At 33.3% G+C, this 27,511-nt stretch overlaps 1 protein-coding gene and 1 long non-coding RNA gene across 4 annotated transcripts in view; both read left to right on the top strand.

Annotated features, from left to right (window-relative positions):
- The window catches only part of CADM2 (cell adhesion molecule 2), a 1,060,955-nt gene that overhangs the window by 348,887 nt on the left and 684,557 nt on the right, over window positions 1-27,511 (top strand). The window lies entirely within an intron of this gene.
- LOC144301715 (uncharacterized) overlaps window positions 1,217-27,511 on the top strand; it is a 39,909-nt gene continuing 13,614 nt past the window's right edge. The window contains exons 1-4 of the long non-coding RNA XR_013368450.1: window positions 1,217-1,338; window positions 6,014-6,069; window positions 7,478-7,565; window positions 18,942-19,065. This is a non-coding gene — a long non-coding RNA (uncharacterized LOC144301715). The remainder of the gene's footprint in view (window positions 1,339-6,013; window positions 6,070-7,477; window positions 7,566-18,941; window positions 19,066-27,511) is intronic.

Genomic DNA, 27,511 nt, shown 5'->3' with positions numbered 1-27,511 from the left:
CAGTGTCATAGTTTTATTTTCCATTAATTAACTGCGTGCTCAGTTTATCTCAACATGCTCTCTTCTGCCAGCTCTGCAAGACCTTGCCCTCAGCTACTGGTTCTGCACAGAACCAGAGTGTACATAAAATTAAAAATCAAAGCAAGAAGGTTTTAAATTTGCTTGCTTTTTCTTACCTGGAAAAGAGCCTAGCAACATAGGAATTTGGAATGGTGGTGACGGTGCAAGATGTAAAGCAGACAGATGTAGTTTTGCATTTTGGTCACTTCCTAGCTTTCACGTGGAGGAAGTCTTGAGACCTCTCAGATCTTCAGGATTCTCTTCTATAGAGACAAATAATGACCCTTCCATAGAATCGCCTTCAATTTTCAGAATTAAATGAATTGATAAGCTTGAGAATGTTAAACATAGCTCTGAGCAAGTGGTACATATCCAAGAGTATGTATCATATTATAGAAGGTCTTTCATACTTCCCTCTTCCTTCTCCTCTTTCTCCTTCCTTTCTCCTCTTTTCCTCCCTTCCCCCTTCCTTTCCTCCTTTTCTCCTGTGACCTCTTGAGTAAAATTTTGTCTTCTTTCTACCCTCCCTTTTGTGGTTTTTGAATAGCAATGAATTATTTTTCCAAGCCATGAAGAAGTTAATAGTGAACATCTACTTTGAATAGGTTATCTCTTAATTTTCTATTAGATGCCTGACTTTAAAAATCAATTTCTGCCATTCCTTTCAAATTCCTCTATTTAGCAAATATTTATTGAGTGTTGCTATGTCCCAGTGATGGTGCCAGGCATTGAGACTCAGAGAAGAGACACAGGGCTTGCATCTTGCGTTCAGAAGCAAGCAAATGAATTAGAATTTGAATCTAGACTTAAACATGTGAGAAAGTGATTTATGAAAATGTAGACTTCATATTGAAATATGATAAAATATTTATTATTGAATTAACTAAAGTTTAACTAGGACTAATACAATATATCCTCTCTTAACTTTCTCTGACTACCTCCAATCTCTCATCCTTCTCCTCAAACTGTGTTTCAAGGCAAATTTCTCAGAGATTGAGACAGTTTCAATATCTGAGCAAGCAATCTTAATCTCAAGTGTTTTGTGTATATTTAAGTGATCGTAAAGCCTCCACTGTTTCACTGAAGTGTAATTATCTGAGAAATTGAAAAGAAATGTAAAGAAAAGAAATGGAAATTCTATTTCTGTTTTTACTTAGAATGGTCAGAACACAACAGGTATCCAAGGAAATGCTGAGTGGCCAACCTGAACAGTCTTTCATAGAAAATGTGGCCTTAGTATACTAGTACTTCTTTTAAGAAATATGATGGAATATCTTGGTAAATATCCTAAGTTTATTAGCATTAAGCCAATGAGAAACTAAACCTATTTTGAAAGTCGAGTCAGTAAATGTGAATATATTTTGAATATTTATAGCTTTTATAATATGTATGTGTGTTTATGTCTCTCTCTCTATATATATGTATATATATATTTATTTATTTAGTATATGTATATTTAGTATGTGTGTGTATACTAAAAAGTCATCTTGTAATCTAAATTTAAAACCAATGAAAATAGGTATTTTTTATAATTATAACTATTCTATTGATGGTATAGCACAAATTCTAATTTTATTTATAAATTTTGTTCAGCTTCTTCTGCAATTCATATATCATCTCACAATTATAATTAAAATTGTATTCTAAAGTAGGTAAAAACATTCCAAGAGCAGCCATTTGCAAGTGATCTCTTGGCTAATGCAGCCATTCTCACAGACCCTTCTTCCTTCTCAAACTCTATTTTAACAGATAAACTTTAGACACGATGCTAAGTTACCTAGAAGTGTTTTTTAAGCTGCCAGATGAATCTCTGATTATTGGTTTTAGTCAGAAGACTTCTTTCAACATTCTTGAAGAGGGAGATTTGCCTTCTAGTTGTCATTCTAGCCAATTACTGCAAATGACTTAGTGCCTTTCTGTGGTTCCCTGGTAACAAGTAACTGGGTCCTTATAACATCTTCTGTCTCTGAAATCCTCAGCATTTTTCATGAATACATACCTAAAAGACTGTATATCTTCCAGGTTAAAACTGTAAACAAAATAGAACAAAGCAAACCAACTACTTAAAAACCCTAAGGACTTTTAAACAATAAAAAGGCCTTTGTGGGGTGCCTAGGTGGCTCAGTCTGTTTAGTGTCTGCCTTCAGCTCAGGTCATGATCCCAGGGTCCTGCGATGGAGCCCCACATCACGCTCCCTGCTCACTGGGGAGCCTGCTTCTCCCTCTCCCTCTGTGCTCTCTCACCTAGGCTTGTGCTTGCTCTCTCTCACTCTCTTGCTTACTCACTCTTAAATAAGTAAATAATAAAATATTTTTTTAAAAAGGCCTTTGTGATATATGTGTGTATATATATAATATTATATACATATGCATTTATAGGAAATGGCTTAGGAAAAAAGGCTACTATCGCTTTAACTTAATGTAAATAAGGACATCTTTATTAAATGAAATTAAAATTAAAACTTGAACATGATCTACCAAGCTGCCTCATCATTGCTGGGCTTTTCTGATACTAATTGGAATGATCTGAAGTCCACAGAACAGCCAATGACAACTTTTGGGTAATTTCCACATTTCCAATTTTCACTGAATACCACAGGATGACCAAATTATGATAGACTTTTCTCCTCCAAATCAATCAATCTTAGCAGAGAGGTTTCCTCAAGTGTCACAAATTCTGAAATAGAAAGGATTAAATTTTGGAAATTGCAAGCTCAAAGCAGCAAATGGAATTTGATCCTTGAACATCTGAATCAAATGATTAAAATGTTTAGTACATAAACTGCTTTTGAAAATATTAAGTTTACACAAAGCCTCTTTAGGAGGTTTGTATAGATAAATATAAACTGATTTGCCATTATTTCTGTAGTGGTACAAAAATATTCATGTTATATTACACTATAATTTTATATAGCTCTAACATGATTTTATGGGTTGAATTATATCCTCCACACAAGTAAAGATAGGTTGTACTACTAAACCCCATTACTTCCAACTGTGACCATATTTGAGATAGAGCCTTTACAGAAGTAATTAAATTAAAATGCAATCAACAGAGTAGGCTCTAATCCAATATGACTTGTGATTTTAGAAAGGAAAATGTGGACCCAGAGACATACACGTACAGAAGGAAGACTATGTAAAGAGACATAGGGAGAAAGTAGTCCTCTACAAACTAAAGGGAGAGACACAGTCCATAGAAGGAACCAGCCCTGTGAACACTTTGATCTCAGATTTCTAGCCTCCAGAACTGTGTGATAATAAACTTCTATTATTTAAATCACCCAGTTTGTGGCATTTTCTTGTGGCACTTATCTTTCTAAAATTTTCAAATTATGTATATATAAATATAGGCATACATATATGTATACACATATATCATATGTATATATTTTATGACTAACAAATAGGTTTAATGCAAATATATTAAATATTTTTATATATTTGCATAGGTTACAAGTAGTCATTCTTCATTAGAATTTCATATTTTTCTTAAAATACATTTTGTGACAACGAATGAAAACCTTCACTCTCAGATTGGTCTTTTTGAACAAAATATGATAAGATATATTTGAGAATTAGAGTTTTAGTTTTCCTGCTCAGTAATATTTACCAGCTCTTCTTAATCTTGAAAAATACAAAAATCAATTTCCTTGGCTGCTGTTTAGGAGATAACCCAATTCTCACAGTTCTGATTAAATTCATCTTGAGGATAATATAGTTATTTTAACATATGGTAGAAATAAAGTCACTCCTAGTGCAGTTCTATTTCAGGTTCACATAAAAGAAACCCTACATTTTCAAAGAATTACTGGAAATTTTTATGATGCCTGGAATCACAAGGATCTCCTTATCACCTAGAAATATTTGGGCCATTAACCAGCAGTGTGAACTTGGCTGCTTCACCTAACCTCTCAGTCTATTTTTTTCTGTTATACAATAGAAGTGTTAAACTGGATGAATTGCTTCTTCTTTTCTGAGTTTTCATAGCACTTATCCTCTCTTCCAATAATTTCTCATATTTCCGTATATTACTTTTTTTTAACCTTGTTTAAACTTTTGTGTTTTTACTTTTACAGGTTTTAAAAGTCCGTGGAGGGCCAATGCATATTAAATTTGTATGGCACTATTTTAGCACCACTGGTGTGCACATATTTTTTTTTTGTTTATTCATTTCCACCTTGCTCAGTGCATTTTTCTAATATGAACACATGACTTAATTGAAATGGAAAATATAAAATATACCCGGGTTTTCCCAGAGAGGCTATACCTTTATAAATACATTTTAAAAAACCTTTTGAAATTTTATAACTATAAATTCACATAAAATTATAATGCTATAGGGTAAGAAATGTTTTTGTTTCCTACCACAAATAATATCAAATTAATTTCAAATTTTTTCACCAGCAAAAGTCAGTTTACATTAGACAGTGTGATTGGATAAAATGATGAGAATGGCTATGTTGAAATTAAAAAAAAAAAACAAAAATTGAATGCATAGGAATAATTTATTTATAGGATGCTAAAGCAGCTTTAATAGGTTATAGGAAAGGAGTTCAAAGGTAAGTAAGGAAATTTTCAGTTTGGACCCAAAGTGTGGGTATATTTAATACGATTTCAAAATTATTTTTTAAAATATAATATTTTTGGCCTAAAACTTTAAAGAAGCTTAAAAATTATATATCCCAGTATGTTTTTCTTTTTAAGAAAAGTTGAAACCTCAAGATTCAAAATAAAAGCCTTATGACAAACTTGAGACTTCAAAACGTGTATGTTTCTGTTCTGGCCTTAGCAATACAAAAATTACATTTTATTAAGGCTGTTTTAAAATGAAATAAATTGGTTTAGTCACATTTAGTATTTCAACAAATTCTTGATGCAGTAGTCAATACATATATTATCAGGAGATAGAATGTATTTTAAAATTACACAACTACTAGTTACAGCACTTATTTAATATAAAAAATTCTTACATCCATCCCTGGTCTCTTAATTCAGTATTAAATAATCCATATTTTTAGCATGCACTGCAGGTGACTCTTTTGAGCAATTAAGTTTGAGAAGCACTAATCTGGAGGAAATAACAACGAGATCTTTAAATTATTCAAAATTATCAAAAATTTCCAAAAGTACTGCATTTCTTGGCACTATATATATATAACATATATATATATTAAAGATTTTACTTATTTTTTCATGAAAGACATACAGAGAGGGGCAGAGACACAGGCAGAGAGAGAAGTAGGCTCCATGCAGAGATCCTGACACAGGATCCCATCCCAGGACTCCAGGATCACGCCCTGAGCCAAAGGCAGGCCCTCAATCTCTGAAACACCCAGGCATCCCCAAAATATGTATTTTAATATAAATCAGTTGGGACCAAGCAATGTAGAAGATAAGAATAATTTCTTGTGAAAATTGAGGATGCTACCTAAGATGTTTCTGAGTAAAAGACCATCCAACCTAGTTTAGAGGAGCAAGAAGGACATAAGTATCCTGGGGGGAAAATGAGGTTTCCAATGAACAGATACATATATGAGTAATTATTTTGAGAAGCAAAGTACTATTCTATAAAGAATGATCTCAGTAATTTTAGTTTAGAAAATATTTAAAGGAATTATGACCCAAAATTCCACTTAGTTTAAATATAATCTTTCAATGCAACTTTAGTGTACTTAATTTTTCATTGTGTGCCTACCTGTTCTACCCTCCAAGAAAAATTGATAAATGATTGAAAACGAATCAGATAAACTGTTGAGTTTATTTGAAATATTTACAACCATACAAAATAATAGCACATATTAGAAATCACTGATTTTTTTCTGGGAATACTGTCACTAAGGAGCTGTCCTATGATCCCAGCCATTATTATTTATTATTATTATTATTATTATTATTATTATTATTATTTAATAGTACTACAGAATCGTTTACACATAAATAATTCCTTTAGCAGTGGAGAAGAACCAGGAAGGATCAATCAATATCTTTGCAAGTTTCTTAAAAAAGGTAAATATACACATACTATATGACACAGACATAGCTAACAATTATTAAGATATAAATTGAAAATTTCAGTGGCCAGAATTCTATATGAGGCTCATATTGATATATATATATAGCTGGTTCCTGTCTGTTGAGGCAAAGCCTGAGGAAGGGTCAGTCAAAGTTTCAAATAATCCTGGCTTTCTTAAAAAAGTAATTGCAGATATAAAACTGGTCAATAGTGGGATAGGAATGTCAGCTTACTTTATAGTGCTGGATCCAGAGAAATGCAGACTCTCAAATTTCCAGATAAGGGTGTAATATGTATTTTGTATTGTCTAATGAGTTTAGGTCTGTAATATAGGGAAAATTAAATATCTCACCTTAAAAGTGTGATACGTTAAAGGGATATATTAGAACAAGAGCCAGTGAAATAATCTATAGAAAGACCTGGTTCAGTGGAATTTTTCAAAAATTTTGGTGGCAGAGATTCTTCCCTGAGTTTGCAGGCTTGACCTTTGAAATAACGGGATATGGGGAATGAATTTCCATTCATTTGGAATGTAACGAGTATCTATAAATATGGGAAAATTTGGCTTAGTTATATTATTTTCAATTATTAATATAAAAAACTAAGTGAAATATATGTTGCTATAGCATGTAAACTCTACTTCCTAAAATGCATGTAAGACATTTATGAATTTATGACTCGTTGATTGAGCATAATAGATTATATTCACTGTCGCATCACTTTAACCTTTTTAATACTTTCTAAAGTTAACTTTGTTTTATACGTAAAAAACTGTTTACATATTGTATTTTTGCTGTTTTTTAGCACTTTCTCTCTTCTCATAGACACATATGTACATTATATTACCCCCTTGATTATTAACATAATGCCCCTGTGAGACTTAATTTTTGCATTACATACTGAATTGAATCTTGCAGTAGAAGGTTCAGTTTGTGTTTAATGTATCAATTATAAAAGAATGATTGTATGATTGTATGAATGAATTTAATTGAATGGAATGATTGTCATCTACCATAATAGTGATATACATAAAAATGATTATCTTTATCAAAATACCTACATCGTTTCATTATTTGTAATATGAGTCACGCAATAGTAATGTTTCCACGTACACATTTGAAAAGGTAGATAAAGGGTACATGGTTTGATTACAGACTAAATTTTACATCTATATTATATCTATACTGGTTAGGAATAACTTTTTAGTATTAAAATTCTCTTCTGTGCATACAAATTGGGTAATTGTGTATCTAATTGACCACTTAGTTTGTAGTTGAATAATTACTGTTGTCAACTGACCATTTGCACATTAGTTGAAGACCAGGTGAAAATGTTAATTAGGTTAATGATTTTAAATAATTTTTGTTATTCAAGAAACATGTTTTTCTGCTCTTGCTGCAGTTTTGAAATTGCTACTGAAAATGTTTTTCACATGCCCTTCCAACATCGAAGACCCAGATTACAAGCTAAAATTCAAGCAATTGATTGGGTCAGTACATCTCATTAAGGGAAACATTTTATAAAGGCTCATCATTAATACATTAAAGAAAATAATGTCTTAAGGTAAATTGAGAAGAGCTAGTAATGTGAGACAAACACTGGTTATCTCAGTGGTATATTAGGGATTTCATGTACTTGAGGGACATATCCTATTTGCTCTCCTATCCAGAAAATAGTAATCTTAAAAAAGTATATTGATAAAAAGGTGTTACTTTTTTCCTTTAAATATGAAAAAAATAAATTTTATATTAACTATAACTGAAATAATGCAAAACATTTTCATTTGAAACAAAAATAATTTGATGGCCTAGTTTTTTTTTTTTTTTTTTTCTTTCTTTAAGCATTTCTCCTAGGATAGCAGAAAACCTTTGATGTAGGCTTGCTTAGTCAAGAACTTGTAATCAAATCTCTCCTGGAGCAAATACTGGATGATTTTCCATCATTTTTTTTCAAATTATCAAAACTGCCTCAGGTAGTTGGGTCATTAAATAGCAATAGGTATCAACAAAAAGCAGCCTCACATCATTAGTGCTAATGATGTCTCAGGTTTGCATCTAAAAAATGACATATGGACATCAGAATAATTTAGGTTGATTTCAGTGGGAGATATTTACTGCTGAATAGTTTGTAACATAGCAATTGCCAGCTCAGGGGAAAGACACAACAGGAAAGATTTTGACAGAAATATTTGTATCATAGAAAATAGTGCATTTTTACTGGTCAACTTAATTTTATGATAATGATAATTCAAAGTTCACCTATAACCAGTAACATACACGTTTTCATTTATCTTCTACTTGACCTTACACATTTATTTAACTCAAAGGAACACATTTTTCCTTCTGTTTTCAAATTTTAATATATAGTAATATCTTAAAAAGGGCCTTGATATTAAATCATCTACCTAAATATCTGAACTTTTAATATTTTATTTTCTTCAGTTGTAAGTACTTCCTTAGTTTCCCCTTGAATACTGAGGTTAAGTAAAAATAAAGCATAAAGAAGCCATTAGAAGATACCGATCCCCCAATCACTAATGTGGTTTGGATATTGAGAGTGAAAAAATAATATGAGGGGGAATCCCAGAAATAGATTATCATTGTAATTTGGTGATTTGTATTTTCAAAAATTAATAAAAATAAAACTATTAAACTAACTAAATTAGTAGGAAAGTAGGCTAGCTCAAAATGAAAAACAACAACAGAAAACTGGATGTATTTATGGGATTAATTCTATGTTGTGAAGTTGTAGCAAAAAAAAAGAAAAAAGAAAAAAATGAGAATAAATAAAATATGGTGAAAAATGTTCAGTCTTTTTGAGACTATATGGTTCTTTAAAACCATAAATAATTTAACCATTTCTAATCTATTTTGACACATTCACTTTCAACTGACATCTCAACTCACCCAGTCTGGCTTCCATTCTCCACCAACATTAAAACAAAACAAAACAAAACAAAACAAACAAAAAACATCAGATGACATAGTTACTTTCTAATTTAGAAGGTCAATGATCTCCTATTTGAATATCCCAGTCGCATTTGGCACATTTGTCCACTAAACACTGCTTTGGCTTTAGCACCACTTCTTCTTTGATGATAATCAGACGTTTCTATAATCTCCTTGTGGAATCATCTTTTTCTTTGAATATTAAATGATATATATCAAGTGTATATATTCTGCCTTTTTATTTTGTCTTCATGATCTGCTTCCTCTTCTGTGAGGGGTTTGTCCATTCATATGATTTCCATGACATAGATTTTCTGGCAAGATCTGACTTTTGAGTAGTTTAACTAGTTTACCCGACTACTACATGTCTTTGGAGGTAGTATGAGCATCTCAGAGTCTATATGTTCAAATGAATTATTTTTTTTGTTTCCCTCAGCAGTGTACATTAAAACAAGACAACACAATAATAAAACCATACAAACTGTCCTCTCAACATTTATTGCTTTTTGCAAGGTACTGATGTGCACTAACCCTCTAAAACTAAAACTCCTGAATATCTTTGTTTCTCTCACTCACCATCAACTGATTTGAATACCCATATTCTACTTGGTAAACCAGTTTCATAGCTCCCAATTTCCAAACACATCTTTATTTTATCAGGTCCTGATTTCCATTGCTTTCACCTCAGTTAACATTTATTTCTGAACTTATCATTACTTACTTAAAGTTTCCTCCTTGAGTGCCTTCCTTTCCAGGTAACTCTGTGTCCTTTACAAGTTTGCTTAATCCGACTTTCAATTCCATCTCTTGACATTTTCTTGAATTTAAAATAGCAGGTTTTTCTTGTGTGTGTAAATTAAAGATTTTATCACTAGCTTGCCATAATTTTATTAGTTTCAGACTGTTTAAATTATAATTAGTAACTTTAATATTAACAATAATGAAAAAATATTTGTGCATTATTTTATATTTTACACCATCATAGTCTAATTATTTTCATAAAACTTAATGGAAAATTGCTAGTTTATTTTTCTCACTTCAGCACTTTATAAAAGGATATTTTAAAAATTATATATTAAAAGAAGTATAGAAATTTCATTTTTATGAAAGATAAGATTTATCTTAAAAGATAAAATTTATGTTGTCAACTACAAACAGATTAGTTGATTAAAGTAGACAACTAGAAATTATCGCTTTTAACTACTAATACAGTAATTTCTTCTGTCCAGGGAGCAAATATTATGAGAAGGTAGGATTTTGTATTAAGAGATAAATATGAGATGTCATGATTTACCTTCAAAGAGTTAAAAATGAAAATTTTGTGTATAAGGGATTTTAGAGTTTTTAATAATTTATTTCCATTTTAAAGATATAATTGATCTTAAAGTTGGTAAGAATATAAAAAATCATAATAAAAGAAGCAGTTCCTATAAATAAAGTTTAGATATATATGTTCCACAGTCAAAATTTCACTATTTCAGTAAAAACATACTTAATATTTTGGTCATCCATCTACCCTCTCACCCCAAAACTGTTCTGGCCAATAACAATTGATTTAAAAGCCAAGAAATTAGAAGGTTAGAGAGAGACAGAGGCAGAGGCAGAGGGAGAAGCAGGCTCCCTGCAGGGAGCCTGATGTGGGACTCAATCCAGGGACTCGCCCTGGGCCAAAGACAGACGCTCAACCGCTGAGCCACCCAGGTGCCCCTAAACTGTCACATCTTTAGCCTCAGCAAACATTCATATTTTAATGTGATGGTTTATCTGAATTTTGATGTGTAGCAAATGACATGGGTTAAATCTAATTTTAATTTTAATGAGGGATAAGTAGTAAAACAGTTTACAATTTCCCAGATTCTTCCAACTATATTAACTGTCTCAAGGGATAGTTATGTAAGCTAAGTCATATGTTTCACCATAAATTGGTAGTGTAGAAAAAACATCAAAGCAAATATTTCTTTATATAACTGTAATTGAGATAACATAAAAGGCTTGGAGACTGAAGGGAATCAACTAGTTACCCTTTCTGACTTGCAAATCACTGTTTATTGTACGATCTCTGCCCTCAGGTGAACCTGCTGGAGTCTTGAAATGGAGCTTAGCAAGAAAACTAAATCACATTCTCTCTTTCTAAATATTAGTTGCCACTTTGACAATCCAGTCTTATCATAAATCAAGTAAATGGGCAAAATCTAAGTATTTTTGCCTTCTAAAAAATTTCTAAGCAGTAAAAGTGAGCCTAGATCTTCAGTAATAGAGCATGCAGACAGGTATGCTGGATGAGCATTGATTTAAAATAGAATTTTCATTTTCTCTACCCTCACTATTTTTCTTGCTTCATAGTTTCTTTGTCTTGTGTGTCCTATTTATAGTGTCTGTGATATTAATATAGTCTCACATATTTTTAATCTCTTGGAACCACTTTTGTATTAGGATCTAGACATTATACTGTAAGGAGATATTTACATGGTTTGAAACATATTGCATTTTGTTACAGTCATTCAAAATACTGCCTTAAGCATCACTGCCTTCTTCAGCACCTCTGCATATGCCAAATATCTGGAAAGATCTATTTAACAGATGCCTGTTTACTCTAAAGAGATATTAAGAATCCTTATCAGACTGAATTAATTGATTGACTATAGTAAGGGAATGACTTGCATAGAAGGTGTATGTGCCTGCAGGAAGAGCAAGCCTTATCTGCTGGTTACACATAAGCACTTTCACATTAAAATTGTGTGTCCTGTGTCATAGGCAGAGTCTAGTTCATCATACACAAGAGATATTTATTAGATACATGTTGTTTCTTCTGTTTGATGAAAACACTTTAGTTCTGTTTAATCCAATCCACCTTTATATCTAGATATTTTTCTAAGAATACACAGTATTTTTTATTTTGTTTAACCATTGTATTGGTTGGGCATGACTTCATATGAAAGAATCTGCAACAGCTCTGGACAGATCAGTAATATAGTAATAATGCTAATTATTATTTTCTTGTTATTGTTAGTGTAACAGTGTACAATTTACATTGCATAATACTGCAAGGAAGTTTTTATATTTGTATATCTTATTTAATTCGGCAAAACCCCTGTGATATAAGTAATATTTCTGGTACATAGCAGGCTCTGAGTAAAGGTTAATTTCTTACCTCTCCAGATAGGTCGTTGAGTTTACCAAAGTCATGAGCTAGGAAGTGGTAAAACCTGAACACAAATTACAGATTTTCTGACTTACAAGTATTATCTTTTTCTGACTCCTGGTATTCTTTCTACTGACTACCAGCTGACTGCAAATGCACTGACTATGCTAATGAAGCATACTGAATTTTGTTTCTAGATTATTTGAGAATCCCAGTGAAATTTCAGTTACTTGAGGAGGATAAAGACATTCAGTTGATGTACATCATCTGTGTTGCATTTATCATACTTAGGCCCACTAAGTGAAGAGAGTAAGTGATAAGGATGCTTAAGCTTCCAACAAGTCTTTAGGACTTGCCTCCACTTAAGAAAGGTAGAAGAGACCAGGAAGAATTTTACGTACATAAGATCATTTAAAATGCCTTTGCACCATGCTGGAAAGTTTAAGTCTGATCACTAATATTTATGATATGGTGAGGAGGGTGTGGAAAATATTTAACTCCACTTCCGTGAGACTTAGTTCCTTGATTTGTAAAACAGACTTAATAAGCCCAATTTAAAATATATGCAAAGCAATCTTCACTGTGTCTGACACAAAATAAATATGCACCAAATGTCAGATATTACTATTTGAATAAAAAAAAAAAAACTAGTGCAGATAAATAAGCCTAGTCTATTTAAAAAATAAAAGCATCTTAAAAACCTAGCTAAAGACAAAGTATTTACATTACAGATTGAGGAGCATCCGGGTGGCTCAGTCTGTCAAGCGTCTGCCTTGAGCTCAGGTCGTGTCCCCAGGGTCTGGGGATCGAGCCCCGCATCAGGCTCCCTGCTCATCAGGCAGTCTTCTTCTCCCTCTGTCTCTGCTGCTCCTCTCACTGTGCGCGCTCTCTGTCTCTGTCAAATAAAAAATAAATAAATAAAGTCTTAAAAAAAAATAAAGTACAGATTGGAAATTTGAAAGAATCCACCTCTAAGAGAGCAAGTATAATTGCATAGAGTACATATTAAATAAACAAAGAATACATCTTTTAATTTTATTTTCTCTGGTTTCTGGAGTTATTTCTCATTAATGGTCTCTCTTGGCCTCCTCAGGAGTAGAAATTTATGCAATCTCTCTCTTTTTTCTATCTATGCCCTTTGTTCATCTTCTATTTTACTATTTGCTTCTCTTTCTGTTTTTTTTCTTTTCTTTCTTTCTTTCTTTCTTTCTTTTCTTCAGGTGCCACAGGCATTAACCTACAGGCATTATTTCAAGTCACTAACTTAATTTCGTTGGAGTACTTGAGTTTCCAGAATAGCTTTAGTGACTTGATATTATCAAGCTGTACTAACTGCTTCTAGGGAATTGTCTAAAGGTTAGATTTACCCAAAATTTAGGAAAATTAGTTCTATAAAGGAAATTCCAGGTCCTATTGAATATGAAATGAAAGCTGCATATCCAGTGCTTCTTTGGGGCTCAATAAATATTTGTCCAATAAAACACCTTTACCGGGCTCCCTGGGTGGTTCAGCGGTTGAGCATCTGCCTTCAGCCCGGGGCGTGATCCTGGGGTCCCGGAATCAAGTCCCACATCGGGCTCCCCTCATGGTGCCAGCTTCTCCTTCTGCCTGTGTCTCTGCCTCTGTGTATGTGTGTCTCTCTCATGAATAAATAAATAAAATCCTTTAAAAAAAAATAAAACATCTTTACCAACTCTTCTATTTTTAAGATCTCTCCTGATATTTTTAATCTACTTTTATAGTCTATGACATACTTGTAATATATTAATTAGTAAATGTCACCATTAAGAAAAAATGATATTGGGCAGCCCAGGTGGCTCAGCGGTTTAGCGCCGCGTTCAGCCCAGGGCGTGATCCTGGAGACCTGGGATCGAGTCCCATGTCAGGCTCCCTGTATGGAGCCTGCTTCTCCCTCTGCCTGTGCCTCTGCCTGCCTCTCTTTCTCTGTGTCTCTCATGAATAAAATAAATAAAATCTTAAAAAAAAATGATATTTAGGACTTGTTAATAGGGAAGTAATACAATGTATTTTCTTATTTTTCTGTAGAGATGTCAAGATAATTGAATATAAGAAAAGCATGTGAATATTTTTTCTATTAAATGGGTCACTGAAGATAGGGATATTAATTTGAATAATTACTTAAAATTATCTGAAAAAATATGTGTTAATGCTACATACTTTTTTAAAATATTGGATCTATATCTGCGAATATACCTTAGGAAATATTGAATTTCTAATAGTAGAATCCATTTGGCTGGAACTCTTTTTTTTTTTTTTTTTTTTTTTTTTTAAATAAAACCTTTATTTTTATTTTTTTTTAAAGATTTATTTATTTATGATAGACAGAGAGAGAGAGAGAGAGAGGCAGAGACACAGGCAGAGGGAGAAGCAGGCTCCATGCACCGGGAGCCCGACGTGGGATTCGATCCCGGGTCTCCAGGATCGCGCCCTGGGCCAAAGGCAGGCGCCAAACCGCTGCGCCACCCAGGGATCCCTGGAACTCTTTATAAAGAAATAAAACCAATAAAAAGTAAATCCTCTGCTACGTGTTTAACAGGAAATTTTACAACCACATAATGTTCTCTGCAATTTCTGCAGGAAGAAATTTTAGGGATTTTAAAGGATTTTTTTTCTTGTGGTTGCTTCTAGATTGAGTGCTAATTCAATAAAACTACAGCCTTTCCGTGTCTGTGTGTGCGTATGCATACACATGTATACATTTTTATGTGTGCTTATATATATTGAAAGTCTGGTTTCATTAGTCATTACTTGTGTCTTGAATATGTGGCCCACAATGTCTTTTCCATTTTTGTGTGTCGGTTTATTGAGAACAGGATAACAGATTTTTTCTGATCACTTTTCAGGATTGATAAAAATGAGTTGAAAACAATTCAGAAAAAAATTTAAAAAAAAAAAACAAAAAAATAAATAAAGAAAAAAGAAAAAAGAAAAAAAAGAAAAAAAAAGAAAACAATTCAGGCTTTTCTTCTTTAAACATATTTCTGGCAGCATGGGAAATGTTGTCAATTTACATGGTATTCTCATTTGAAATCTCATCTACAAAAGGTAATAATCTCCTGAGACGATGAATTTATGAAATCCCTGAAGGATAATCATCATTGTCTTTGGAGATTAATTATCATTTTATTTACTGCCATTGATGAAACTTTTAAACTCTTCCTGTGTCTATTCTACAAGGTTCCCTCTATACTCAAATTACCTTTATTTAAAAACTTAGAAGGTTGGAGAATTTTTCGGTAGAAAGCTAGAATTTACATTTTTGTGATATTAAAGTCTCAGTAATTGTAGTGCAAGTCTCAGGTCCTAACTCAACTATGATATTAGTTTTTATTTTTCAAGCTATTTTTTTTTTGCTTCTTATATTTGTGTTCTATTTATGTCACTCTTTTTCTCCTTCCACAGTTTGCCATGAAATAAAGTACTTCAAATAAACCAGTAATACAAAGACTATAAAAACACTAAAAGTTTTTGAACTGATAATGAAGAATCTGAAAATGAGTTAGTGTATTTAAACATTCACCATATCAAAACACTGAGCTAAAGCGAATGAGGAGGAAATGAAATGCATTTAAAAATTAAAGAGTGTCATTAAATCTGATCAAGATAAAGATTCTTCATTATCAAAAAGCATTATTTTTATAGAACCCTGAACTGTGAACTCTAAAAATGTTAGGGCAATATGTGTTTGGTTTATCTATGTCCCTCCATTGTTTAGCACAAAACATGGGGAAAAGAAGTTAGATTTGTTAAGTGTGTTGTACATAAACCATATGCAAGATAAGAAATCAGAATGAACAACATACATTGCATGTATGAAGCTTAAAAATGAAGTAGAAATTAATGACTTCTAAAGACAGGAAAAATAAGGTAGCTTAAATAATTACTGATTTATTTATTCAACAAGGATTAGTAGAACCTATTATATGTCAGTTATTGGGCAGGGCACTGGAGATAAAAACTAAATCATAGACTCCTGCATATAGTTTCTAAGTGAAGAAATTTGATCACTTGAAAAAATGATGAATTCATTTGCAAGTAGCAAAAACAATGTTCATAGCATTAAAAAGGAAAAATCTAACTTTTAATAGAAAAAGTACTTTTTAAAAATGTGGAATTATAGAATACTGTATATATTTACTCAATTAAATATAAACTTCTAGATCGTTGTCTTTATTAATGAATAATTAGACAATTATTGGTGAGATGTTGGATTAGAGACAGTTATAACACACACAAAAATTTCATTAGGGAAAGGAGTCACAAATAAAATGCATGCAAAGCATGATCTCTGACTTATTGATAAAGGGGTGATTTTTTTGTAGCAAATCTTGCAGGATCAAAGTGAGGAGAGGAGTATTTGGTATGGTCTTTGACCCTTATTAGTTATATTTGGGTAGGCTCTTCTTTTTACAGTTAGTTTTCTCTCTTTTTAAGAGAAGTTATCTGGATTTTTAAAGCCAAATCTTATAATATAGGTCAGGTATGAGTTTTTATCATATACAAACATATCTAAAAGAGTGTGTGAAACTTTCTACCCTAACCGATGACACCACAAGAATTTCATTAACTGCTTTTAGTTAGAGTGGGAATCATTTCCTCTCTACCTTTCTTTGTAATGTGTCAAACCCTAGTCAGTTCTTAGGTGTACTCAACCCTACCACTGGCCTGTGCTCTTTCAACATTACTATTGTATTTACTATGACCATATCTCACTACAAAAATAGTTTCCAAAAGCTGTCAGTCCCTCATAAAAAAGCCCTGTTGATAACCACTGATGTAGAGTAATACTAACTCCCTTAATAAATATAAGCCTAAATTAGTGTCTATTTTTATCTGCTATCTCTCTATACTCTTTTCCTCTGCCAAGTAAGGCAAAACTTTAACTTATATATTACTTTATATATAAATGACACTATGTGTAGTCAGCTTGTACATTTTCTAAAATTCTGAAACCATAAAATACATACTTATTAAATTGAATATAATTGTGGCATTCTCCTCCCCAACTCTATCCCAGTTTTTATTTTGGAACTATGTTCTACAAGTTGAGATTTAGACTATACACCTTTCCACTTTGAGATCTTACCCTAGTACAAATATATAATAGATGACTATTTCTTTTTTCCTAATTAAATGAAAAGTCTAGACCAGTAGTTTTCAGCTGGGGATGAGTTTGCCCCCAGGAGATATTTTTTGGCAGTGTCTGAAGACATTTTTTTTTCTTGTGACAACTGGTGGTGGGAGATACAGGCATCTAATAGGTAGGTTCCATGGATGCTGCCATACACCCTACATGATATAGTACAGCCTCCTGCAACAAAGAATTACCTGTGCCAACTATGCCAAGGTTGAGAAACCCTGTTCTACACATTGATCGTACATAATACGTTCATTTAATCCTTACAACCATTTGGTGGACACACTAGTATGTAAAAATTTGTAGCTAAGGGAACTGATCTAGAGAGAGGTTATGCAAAATTTTCAAATTCGTAGAGCTAAAATAAGAGTGCATGTAATTGGGATCCAGAATTTTTGTTGTTGTTGTTGAGCCACTATTCTAGAGTCTCTCCAGAGCTTTTAGAGTTCTTTCCTTCAAGTTTCTCAATGAACACCAAATCAATCTTGTATAACATTTTTTTTAGAAATGGGGGCAATATTAAAATTATTACCCCCTCTACCCTTCTCCAATCAATTAGTAAATCTATTTTAAACAGTGCAGCAAAGGAATCATCCATCTGACCAGTCAGCATTTTCTGAGCCCCTATTCTGCTTCAGGATCATACTAGGATTGTGGTTTAAAAAGAAGAGTAAGATGATGAATAATATAAAAGTAAAACAAAACAATGCTTAAAGGTATTGGCTTGATAGCATTCATTAAGGCAGTTCTTAGAGGATCACAGTGTTTGAATCATAGAGGAAAACTTCAAGGAGAAGTCTTTATTGGCTCTGAACCGTTTACAGATAAAGAAGCTCTTGATTTATCTCTGATTTACCTTGTTTTTGCAAACATTTTACTCTCATGACCTCTTTCCTTTAAAATTTAAATTTCCTTTAAAATTAGAGGGATGTCTGGGTGGCTCAGCTGTTTAGCATCTGCCTTTGGCTCAGGGTGCGATTCCGCAGTCATGATATCAAGTCCCACATCGGGCTCCCTGCATGGAGCCTGCTTTTCCCTGCCTCTCTCTCTCTGTGTTTCTCATGAATAAATGAATAAAATCTTAAAATAAAATAAAATAAAATAAAATCTTTGATCAGAATAAATTCCATACACATGTATTGAAAATATACTATGTAGGAAATATCAGAAAGGGAGACAGAACATATAGACTCCTAACTCTGGGAAACTAGGGGTGGTGGAAGGGGAGGAGGGCTGGGGGTGGGGGTGACTGGGTGACGGGCACTGAGGGGGGCACTTGACAGGATGAGCGCTGGGTGTTATTCTGTATGTTGGCAAATTGAACACCAATAAAAAATAAATTTATTATTAAAAAAAGGAGAATCTACTATGTATTTAGGTCATTGCTAGATACTTGCTAAAACTGCTTTTAAAGCACTTTTGCCTGTAAAAAGATACAAATTTATTTAAAAGGACAAAGCATGATTATATTAAAAGGTATGACAATAAAAGAAAAAAAATGATCAATTTTGAAGTAGTATATAGTTAAATATCAAAGTACTTATATGAATAGTCAAACAAAACAAAGCAAAACTGATACCAAAAGTGTAGTTTGTTTGTTTGTTTGTTTGTGTCTAGGCTGCAAAAACCAGGGAAGTATTTGTAGTGGAGATGGGGCTTCAACTGGATTTTGATTGGTTAATATATATGATGGAGAATGAAAGTTTCCAGGTTATAAGACCAACCAGGATGAAGTCACGAGGTATGAGAGTGAGCATGACAATTTCTCATTGAAACAACCCCGTTTATTTGCAAAAATGGCTTATAAATAAGTATATCAAAAAATATGTTTGCAGTGCAAAAGATATATTCATTCACTAGTATTTGCACTTGTCACCTTAAAGGAAATTTGTTAGCTTTTGACCCATTTACACATTCCACATGTAGATTGATTCCCTGATTAAATTATGAACTGGTATTATTTGTTTGAGTGATTTTTTTTTTTTTTGGTAATAAAACCATAGCTATCTGATTTTCCAAGAACACAGTGAAACTAGGAATAAATTCAGTTCTTCTTAAGGTCCCCTATTTAGGAACATTCTGTTTTCATTTTAGTATTGTAACCATGTCTGGTAGGAATATGATAATTCACATGTATTAAATATACTCAATTTGTCAATCTTTAGAGATTGGTCTAAATGAAAGATGATTATTCTCAGTTTAGATCTACTTTTATGACTGTTTATACTTAAATTTTAATACCGGTTTTATTTAGGCCTTTTCAAATGTCTTCAGTTTATTCAATAGAAATTTAACATTCTTGATTTGAAGTACTTTTTTGGAGACTCATTTTAGTCTAGCAGTTAAAAGCAAGGGCTCTGAACTTAGACTAAACAACTTAAATTTCAATAAGCCTTTGTGATCTCCACTTCTTATCTTTAAAATTGGCAACAGAATTATAAAAATAGTGTGAATATATACAGATGATAGATAGATAGATAGATAGATAGATAGATAGATAGATATAGATAGATAATGTGTGTGTGTGTGTATGTGTTTGTGTGTGTGCGTCACACAGTGTCTACTGCATGGTAAAGATTCAGTGCGTGTTAAAATTATTTTCTTCCGTCAATAATGGTGATAAGCTAAATTCAACTTTCTGAAACTTCAAAAATGTAAAATCTTTAAATTTTTATTAACTCAATTTAGCTATTGATGAATAAATATTGATATTACTTGATTTAGAATCTTAAAATTTCTGGGGTGCCTGGCTGGCTCAGTTGGTAGAGCAACTCTTGATCTCAAGGTTGTGAGTTAGAGCCCCACATTGGGTGTGGAGCCTAGTTAAAAACGAACAAAACAGACAAAAAACTTAGAATTTATTACATTTGAAGAAGTGTTTTGAAGTACTAACAAAAGCTACACGCAAACCTTTACTTTGTGCAATTCTGTGCACACACATGAAACATGACATTACTATATGTACTGGAATAACCCTCATAAGAGAACCCTCAGAGCTTAGGAAGTAAGTTTTAAAGAAATGTCATTTCACTAAATAATTTGGTTCTGCTGTGAAGATAAAATACTGTAATTATTTTTTAAAATCTCATGAGTTGATCTTATAACTTTTTCCAAATAATAGATCAATAAAGATGATCTACAGTGCTTAATTCCCTCCACCCTACCTCTCCTCACACATGTGTATGTCTGTCTATCTATGAGTCTGTCTATCTATCTGCATATCAATCTGTCTATCTGGATATGCAGCGTGGTATTTTAGCAAGAAAATTATTTTACATATTTTTTCAAGACCTAACTCCTGTGAAAGAGAAAGATTGTTGAAAATAATTCAGGCTCTTAGATAATTTTTGTACAGTTTCCAGAAACCATTTCACCTTGTTTTCTTTAATGTGATACTCAGTTATTGGTGAAAAAAGAAGAATGATTGGCTTTTTAAAAAATAGAGCAAGGCCTGATTTCAAAAGTGATTTTTAGTAATTTTCAAATGTTAACCTTTCAAAATTATAATTTTCTGAGGACTGGTTATTCATTCAACTTATTTCAAAGAGTAAACACAGCCTAGAAACACTGAACATTTACCATCTAATGCTTGTAATAAATGCTATGGATGATACTAATTTTCGAGAAAGTCTTTTTTGCTCTAATAATTTTGCAACTGCAGTGAAGGAAAAAAAGGGACATGACTGCAACGTACAAGTAAATATAAGACCTTTAAGACTTACAAAGCTGTTCATGAAATTGGTTCAGGGAGAAGATGCATACAGATAGAAGTATGACACAGGAATAAAAAACAATAGCAAGGGAGGCTTGAACAAGAGACAGGATTAGAAAGGCATCTAGAACATTGTGGAAACAGTGAATATTCAGGTTTAACTTCAGATTTGAGGGCAGTAGAAGTCTCTACTCTGTAGTCATGTGAAAGATGCAGGGACAATTATGAGGGCCATTGGCAAACTTGCTATTTTAAACAAGCCATTTCCTTCTACAATACTCCTCCTTTCCTTTCCCTCCTTCTTTTCCCCTCTCCTTTCATCCTTCCCTTTCCCTATTTTTCTCATTTTCTTTATTTCTAGTGAGTGACTGATTTTTAAAAAGACAAGAAAGAGGCCACAAATGTCGAGGAAGTAGAGTAACCAAGCAAAGAAGGTGGCTAAGTAGTGTGGTTATTTGGTATAGGTCAGCCCTTACCAGAGAAGATAGCTGAGAGAAGTAGCACCCAGTTATGGTTAAGGAATTGCTTTTGAACAAGGTAATTAAACAAAGAAGCAAATATTGAGGCTAATGTGAACCAGAATTTTCACAATGAAAGAAAGAAATTAGAAATATGGAAAGCTTGAATAAACCCTGAGAATTTGGACCTTTATCCATCTTTATGATGGTTTTCCATATAGATTGAAATAAAAATAACTACAGATATAAATATGCATGTGTCTGTGGGTGTGTGTATATATCTTTACCCCACCCCACCCCATACCCCAGGAGTGAAAGGGAGGCAGAAATATTCCAGTAACAAAGAGCAACATAGAACCCTCAGGTCTTGGTTTCCTCTGGGGGAAATAATGTATTCTAAGGCTGGAGCAGGAAAAGTACAAGATGAGCCCAGAACACGTTACTGTATCAGAAATTAAGGAAGGGCTCAAAGAATGATAATGCTAGTCACTAGTCAAGTAAGGGCTAATTGGAGCACCAAAATAAATAATGGATATGATGGATTAAACCCCCTTGGATGAAATACGATTCTCAATCCATACTGATGTAAATAAATATATTAATGAATCTATTGGGAGAAGAGAAAGCTCTTTCTTAAAAGAAAATACCAGCTAATGAATGTAGATGGAATTAGCAAATCACCACTTGGTAACCAAAATAAGGAAAGGATTCAGTGATAACTCATCAGAATGCAACAATTAGTGGGTAAAACTTTGATGAATAATGGGAGAATTACATGATTTCAATAATCTTCCCCTTAAATATTTATTAATTGCAAAGGGATAAAGTATAAATTTCCAGGGGGAACCCTAGACTATAACACTTTAAAAAAGTGGCAAAAATTATCATCTCCAATAGCCTGGAAGATTGAAAGCATGCACTGTCTGACAGAATGCAGCAGGAATATTGCATGACTTCTGCTGTATTTCTGTCCAAGTGCTTAACTTGATTCTAATCACGTGGAAACATCCAACAAACCCAGACTGAAAGACTTTCTACAAAATAATTAGCCTTTAGTTATTTAAAAAAAAAATACAGTCATGGGGCGACTGGGTGGCTCACCCAGTTAAACGTCTGCCTTCAGCTCAGGTCATGATCCAGGGGCCCTGGGATGGAGCCCTGCATTAGGCTCCCTGCTCAATGGGGAGCCTGCTTCTCCCTCTCCCTCTGCCTGATGCTCCCCCTGCTTGCATGCTCTCTCTGTCAAATAAGTAAATAAAGCCTTTAAAAAAAATACCAGTCATAAAAGTCAAAGAAAATCTGAGGAACTGTTTGGGATTAAAGAATACCCAGGAGGCATGACGGCCACACACAAAATATGACTGGTTTGGATTCTTTTGCCATAAAGGAAACTATTTAATAATAAGTAAAATTTAAATTGTCCTGTGAATTAGATCAAGTAAAAATATCAATTTCCTGATTTTGATCGTTGGACTGTGGTTATATACAAGAATGATCTTGCTTGTAGGAAATATGCACTGTAGTATTAGGGGTCAATCTCCACTTGTTCAGAGAGAATAATATGTATACATTTATATAAACAGAGTAAATTATAAGGAAAATGGTTAAAATGTCCACAATTGGGGTATCTGGATGAAAGGCAGATGGGAGTTACTTCTACTGGTCTTGTAACTTTACTATTAGCTTGGGATTATTTTATAATATAGAATATTAGAAAAATGTAATCAGCATTAAGTAACAGAGAAGATATTTCAGCCAATTATAGAAAAAAATTGTGTATAAAGGAAACATAGCTATAATTTAAATCTACACTTAAATTAAGGTGTTGAACTTTTTATTAAACTTAGTTTCCTTGATAAGTTGCCATGAAAATTTCACACCACCATTTGAATTTGTCTTAAATAACTTCCTATAGAGAACAAAGTAGACAAATAGATCTACTTACTGTTACTTTGAAATTTTCACAGGATAAGGGTACTGTACTTACAAGATGAAACACTTTTTTGCCTTACTTATATCAACATCAGACAACATGCAAACACACATATTTTTCAAAAAATCTTTGAATGGCCCAGGTTGTCAGATGCATGATAATGATTCTCAATCAGATAAAAGTCATTTGTAGGTTGTTCTAATTGTCTATAGTGAAATAGTTGCCACAAACACTGCTTTTGAATAAGGACAATAGTATCAAGGAAAGGGGGGGAGTCCTAATTACTCTTGGTGCTTTTAATTTTGGGAAAAAAAATACACATACTCATTAATAGTTGTGATCTAACAGTGGGGAAAGGGTAAATATTGGGAAATTAGAAAAATGGTATACACACATTCTTTAAAAATCATCAAGCACTTAAAATATATGGAAAAAGACAAAAATTTACATTCTTTTTTTGTTTTGTTTTGTTTTTTAGCTTTTATCAATTCCATATTGTGGGGTATTATAGCTACTACTCAAACTCAGTTGGAGTTTAGGTATTGGCAACATTTTAACTTTAGGGAGAAATAACTTAAACCAGGACTTACATTGTTTATAATATATGTACACTCAAGCATAACAAAAATAGGAGGAAGAGTTTAATGTAATTAGTCAAAAATTAGAGATAAAATTACCCCTTTTTGATTATTAAGAATAGCACATAATTCTACCTAACAGCAATTATTAAAAGGCTGGGGACATGATCATTTTTATTTTATTTTATTTTTTTATTTTTTTAAAGATTTATTTATTTATTTATGATAGACATAGAGAGAAAGAGAGGCAGAGATACAGGAGGAGGGAGAAGCAGGCTCCATGCAGGGAGCCCAACGCCGGACTCGATCCCGGGACTCCAGGACATGATCATTTTTAAAATGCCATTGGAAAATGAAGAGAAGCACCCTATCTTAAAAAAAACAAAACAAAAAAAAAACAAAAAAAAAACAAAAAAAACAACTAATTTTTTAGGACAGTACTGTAACTTTTTAAAAAAAATTTTTGATTTTTATTTATTTTTGATTGTCACACAGAGAGAGAGAGAGGCAGAGACATAGGCAGAGGGAGAAGCAGGCTCCATGAACCGGGAGCCCGACGTGGGACTCGATCCCGGGTCTCCAGGATCGCGCCCTGGGCCAAAGGCAGGCGCCAAACCGCTGCGCCACCCAGGGATCCCAGTACTGTAGCTTTTTGATATTTTTTTCAAATTAACTTATTGGTATGACCACTATTTGGAAGATTGCAACAAACATAAATATCCCAACTCTCAAACTTCAGATTTTGTTTAGAATCTGTTTTCGATATATTCTATTATTAATTGAATATATTATTCAATATATTCTATTATTAAATAGAGTAAATTACTCATATCAAGGTTTCTACAAAGTTTAAGTTTTTTTTAAAGTTTAAGTTTTTTAAAGATTTTATTTATTATTTATTCATGAGAGATAGAGAGAGAGAGAGGCAAAGACACAGGCAGAGGGAGAAGCAGGCTCCCTGTAGGGAACCCGATGTGGGACTTGATCCCGGAACTCTGGGATAACGTCCTGACCGAAGGCTGACGTTCAACCACTGAGCTACCCAGGCATCCCAAAATTTAAGTTTTTAAACTAATTCATTACAAAATTCTTTCTTGAAAAGTTTTAGGGAAGACAGTTGAGGCATTAGAGGATTTTGTGACAGTTATGAAATTTTCACATTAGAGGAATGAAAATTTGTAAAGTTTGTACATGTCAATATTTCAAGCCCTCAGGGAAAAAAATATATATATACGATATATAATACCATATTACAGGCAAATTTCAGAAACCGAGGAAAATTTATTTCATGTCAAGAATGTATGGTTCTGATTCGAAAGGATGTGACATCTTTTAGCTTAATTTTTATTTTCTGATTTTTATTTTGCATTAAAAATATGAGAATCTTGTATGTGAATGATGATTCTGAATCTCTTCTTTCTTTTGGATCACATTGTGCTCTGTTCAGTGACCAATCGTGAGTCAAAATTGAAAACCTACAAACTGGCTTAATTCTTTCTTCTTATAAAAAAAAGGCTGCCCCTCCTCCTTCCTTGCTTCCTTAATAACTTGTCTTTGTGAAGGTATGTTCAAAAGCATAATTGAATTCTTAAACCACTATGTGCGCGCGCACACACACACACACACACACACACACACACACCAATCGATGGTAAAGGAAGGGCCTATGGATAAAGGTGATGGCTGTAAATAACATATATATCCAGGCCTCTATTTCACCTGTTTTATTAATATACCACCTTCTTTGCATTGCTTGTGTCCAATTAATCTATTTAACTCTTACAAATAGAGTAGAAAAATTGTATTTAGAAACATAAATTCTAGGCCATTAAGAACATAGCAAGAATTTCTTAGCCATCATAACCAAGCAATGAACAAGGCTGTCAGCCAACATGACACTGATGGAAAGTTTTGAAGGAAGAGTGTTGGGGAGGAGAACAGGCAAGATGCTGAGTAGAGACGGAGATGGGCTCCGTGGGAAGCTTTTGACTGGCCAGGTTAATATAAACATGCATTGTTTGCTACACTTTCATCTGCTATCTTTAAAGCTAACAGTAAATTTGAAAATATTGGAGCACCTGGGTGGCTCAGCCAGTTAAGTGTCTGTCTTTGGCTCAGGTCATGATTCCAGGGTCCCTGCATTGGGCTCATTGCTTGGCGGGGAGCCTACTTCTCCCTCTGCACCTCACCCGGCTCATGTTCTCTCTCTTGCTCACTCTCTCTCTGTCTCTAAAATAAACAAATAAAATATTTTTAAAAAAAATATTATTACCCACATTTTTATAATGCAGAGACTGAAAAGCAAGGTAAAATAAATAGTCCAACGTTACACAGAGTGAAAGTAGCCATGCTAGGACTCAAAGTCAAAGCTCTTTTATTCTACAGTTTGTGCCATTTGACTAAGCCGTGCTTCAGCAAGCAGACACTGGGACCCCGTGTGTGTGTGGAGAAAGCACACTGTCAAATCTGAGAAGAGATGTTGAATAAATGCTAGTGAAGCATGGACTATAAATCTCTGAATCTTCCTATAATATTTCTTGATCTCAACACTGTTATTTTCCTACTATAAAAATATTGGGAAAAAATCCTGAATACTATATTGCAATGACTGTTAGATCCTAATACTGCCTTACACAGTGTAGGTCACCGATGACCTTACCCCCAAGCTCAGATCCAGAGAAGTTACTAAGCCTGAACTAAGGAAGGATCTTTTATTGCAAAAATGTAAAACATTGCCGCCTGCACCTTCAAGACAGCTTCCTTGCAGGAGGCTTAGCTCTATGCCAGCTGTTGTGAGGCAAGGTGATCAACTGAGGAAAGTCTCATCGGGTTCCATTGGCTTGTACTCCATATAAATCTTTGCCAGCTTTTCAGTCACTTCTAATGTGGTCACTTTCTTGTTCCTGCATCCCAGTCTCCTCCAAAGATACCATGTGGTTGCCTGGTGTTCAGTATTCTGTGCTTCAGTCTCCTACTGCAAAAAAAAAAAAAAAAAAAAAAAAAAAAAAAAGCCCATTCCTTTATATTTTTCTGTTATTGGAAATAATCAATTCTGTCCCATTCTGCCTTGAGATCCACTTTCATTTATGTCTTCACCTATGCCAGCTCTTGTTAATATCTTGTTACAAAGCAGACTTTTATTAACAACTAGACTCTTTTTCTAAGACTGCAAACAGGCTTAAAATGAAATTTTTCATTGATTTTATGCATTAATTATAGTTTTCCAGTGGAATAGAACCAACAGCATGGATAAAGAGCTTTTTAAAAATATTTTATTTATTCATGAGAGACACAGAGAGAGAAAGAAAGAGACACAGGCAGAGAGAAAAGTAGGCTCCCAGCAGGGAGCCCATTGTGGGACTCAATCCCAGGACTCCAGGATCAGACACCCTGGGCTAAAGACGCTCAACCCCTGAGCCACCAGTCATCCCGATAAAGAGCTTTTTATAAGGAATTGGCGCACATAATTATGGAGATTGAAGAGTCCCAAGATCTGCAGGGTGAGT

This window comes from Canis aureus, chromosome 30 (genome assembly GCF_053574225.1).
Source record: "Canis aureus isolate CA01 chromosome 30, VMU_Caureus_v.1.0, whole genome shotgun sequence".
Lineage (NCBI taxonomy): Eukaryota > Metazoa > Chordata > Mammalia > Carnivora > Canidae > Canis > Canis aureus.
This window is presented reverse-complemented; position numbering and strand designations above follow the sequence as displayed.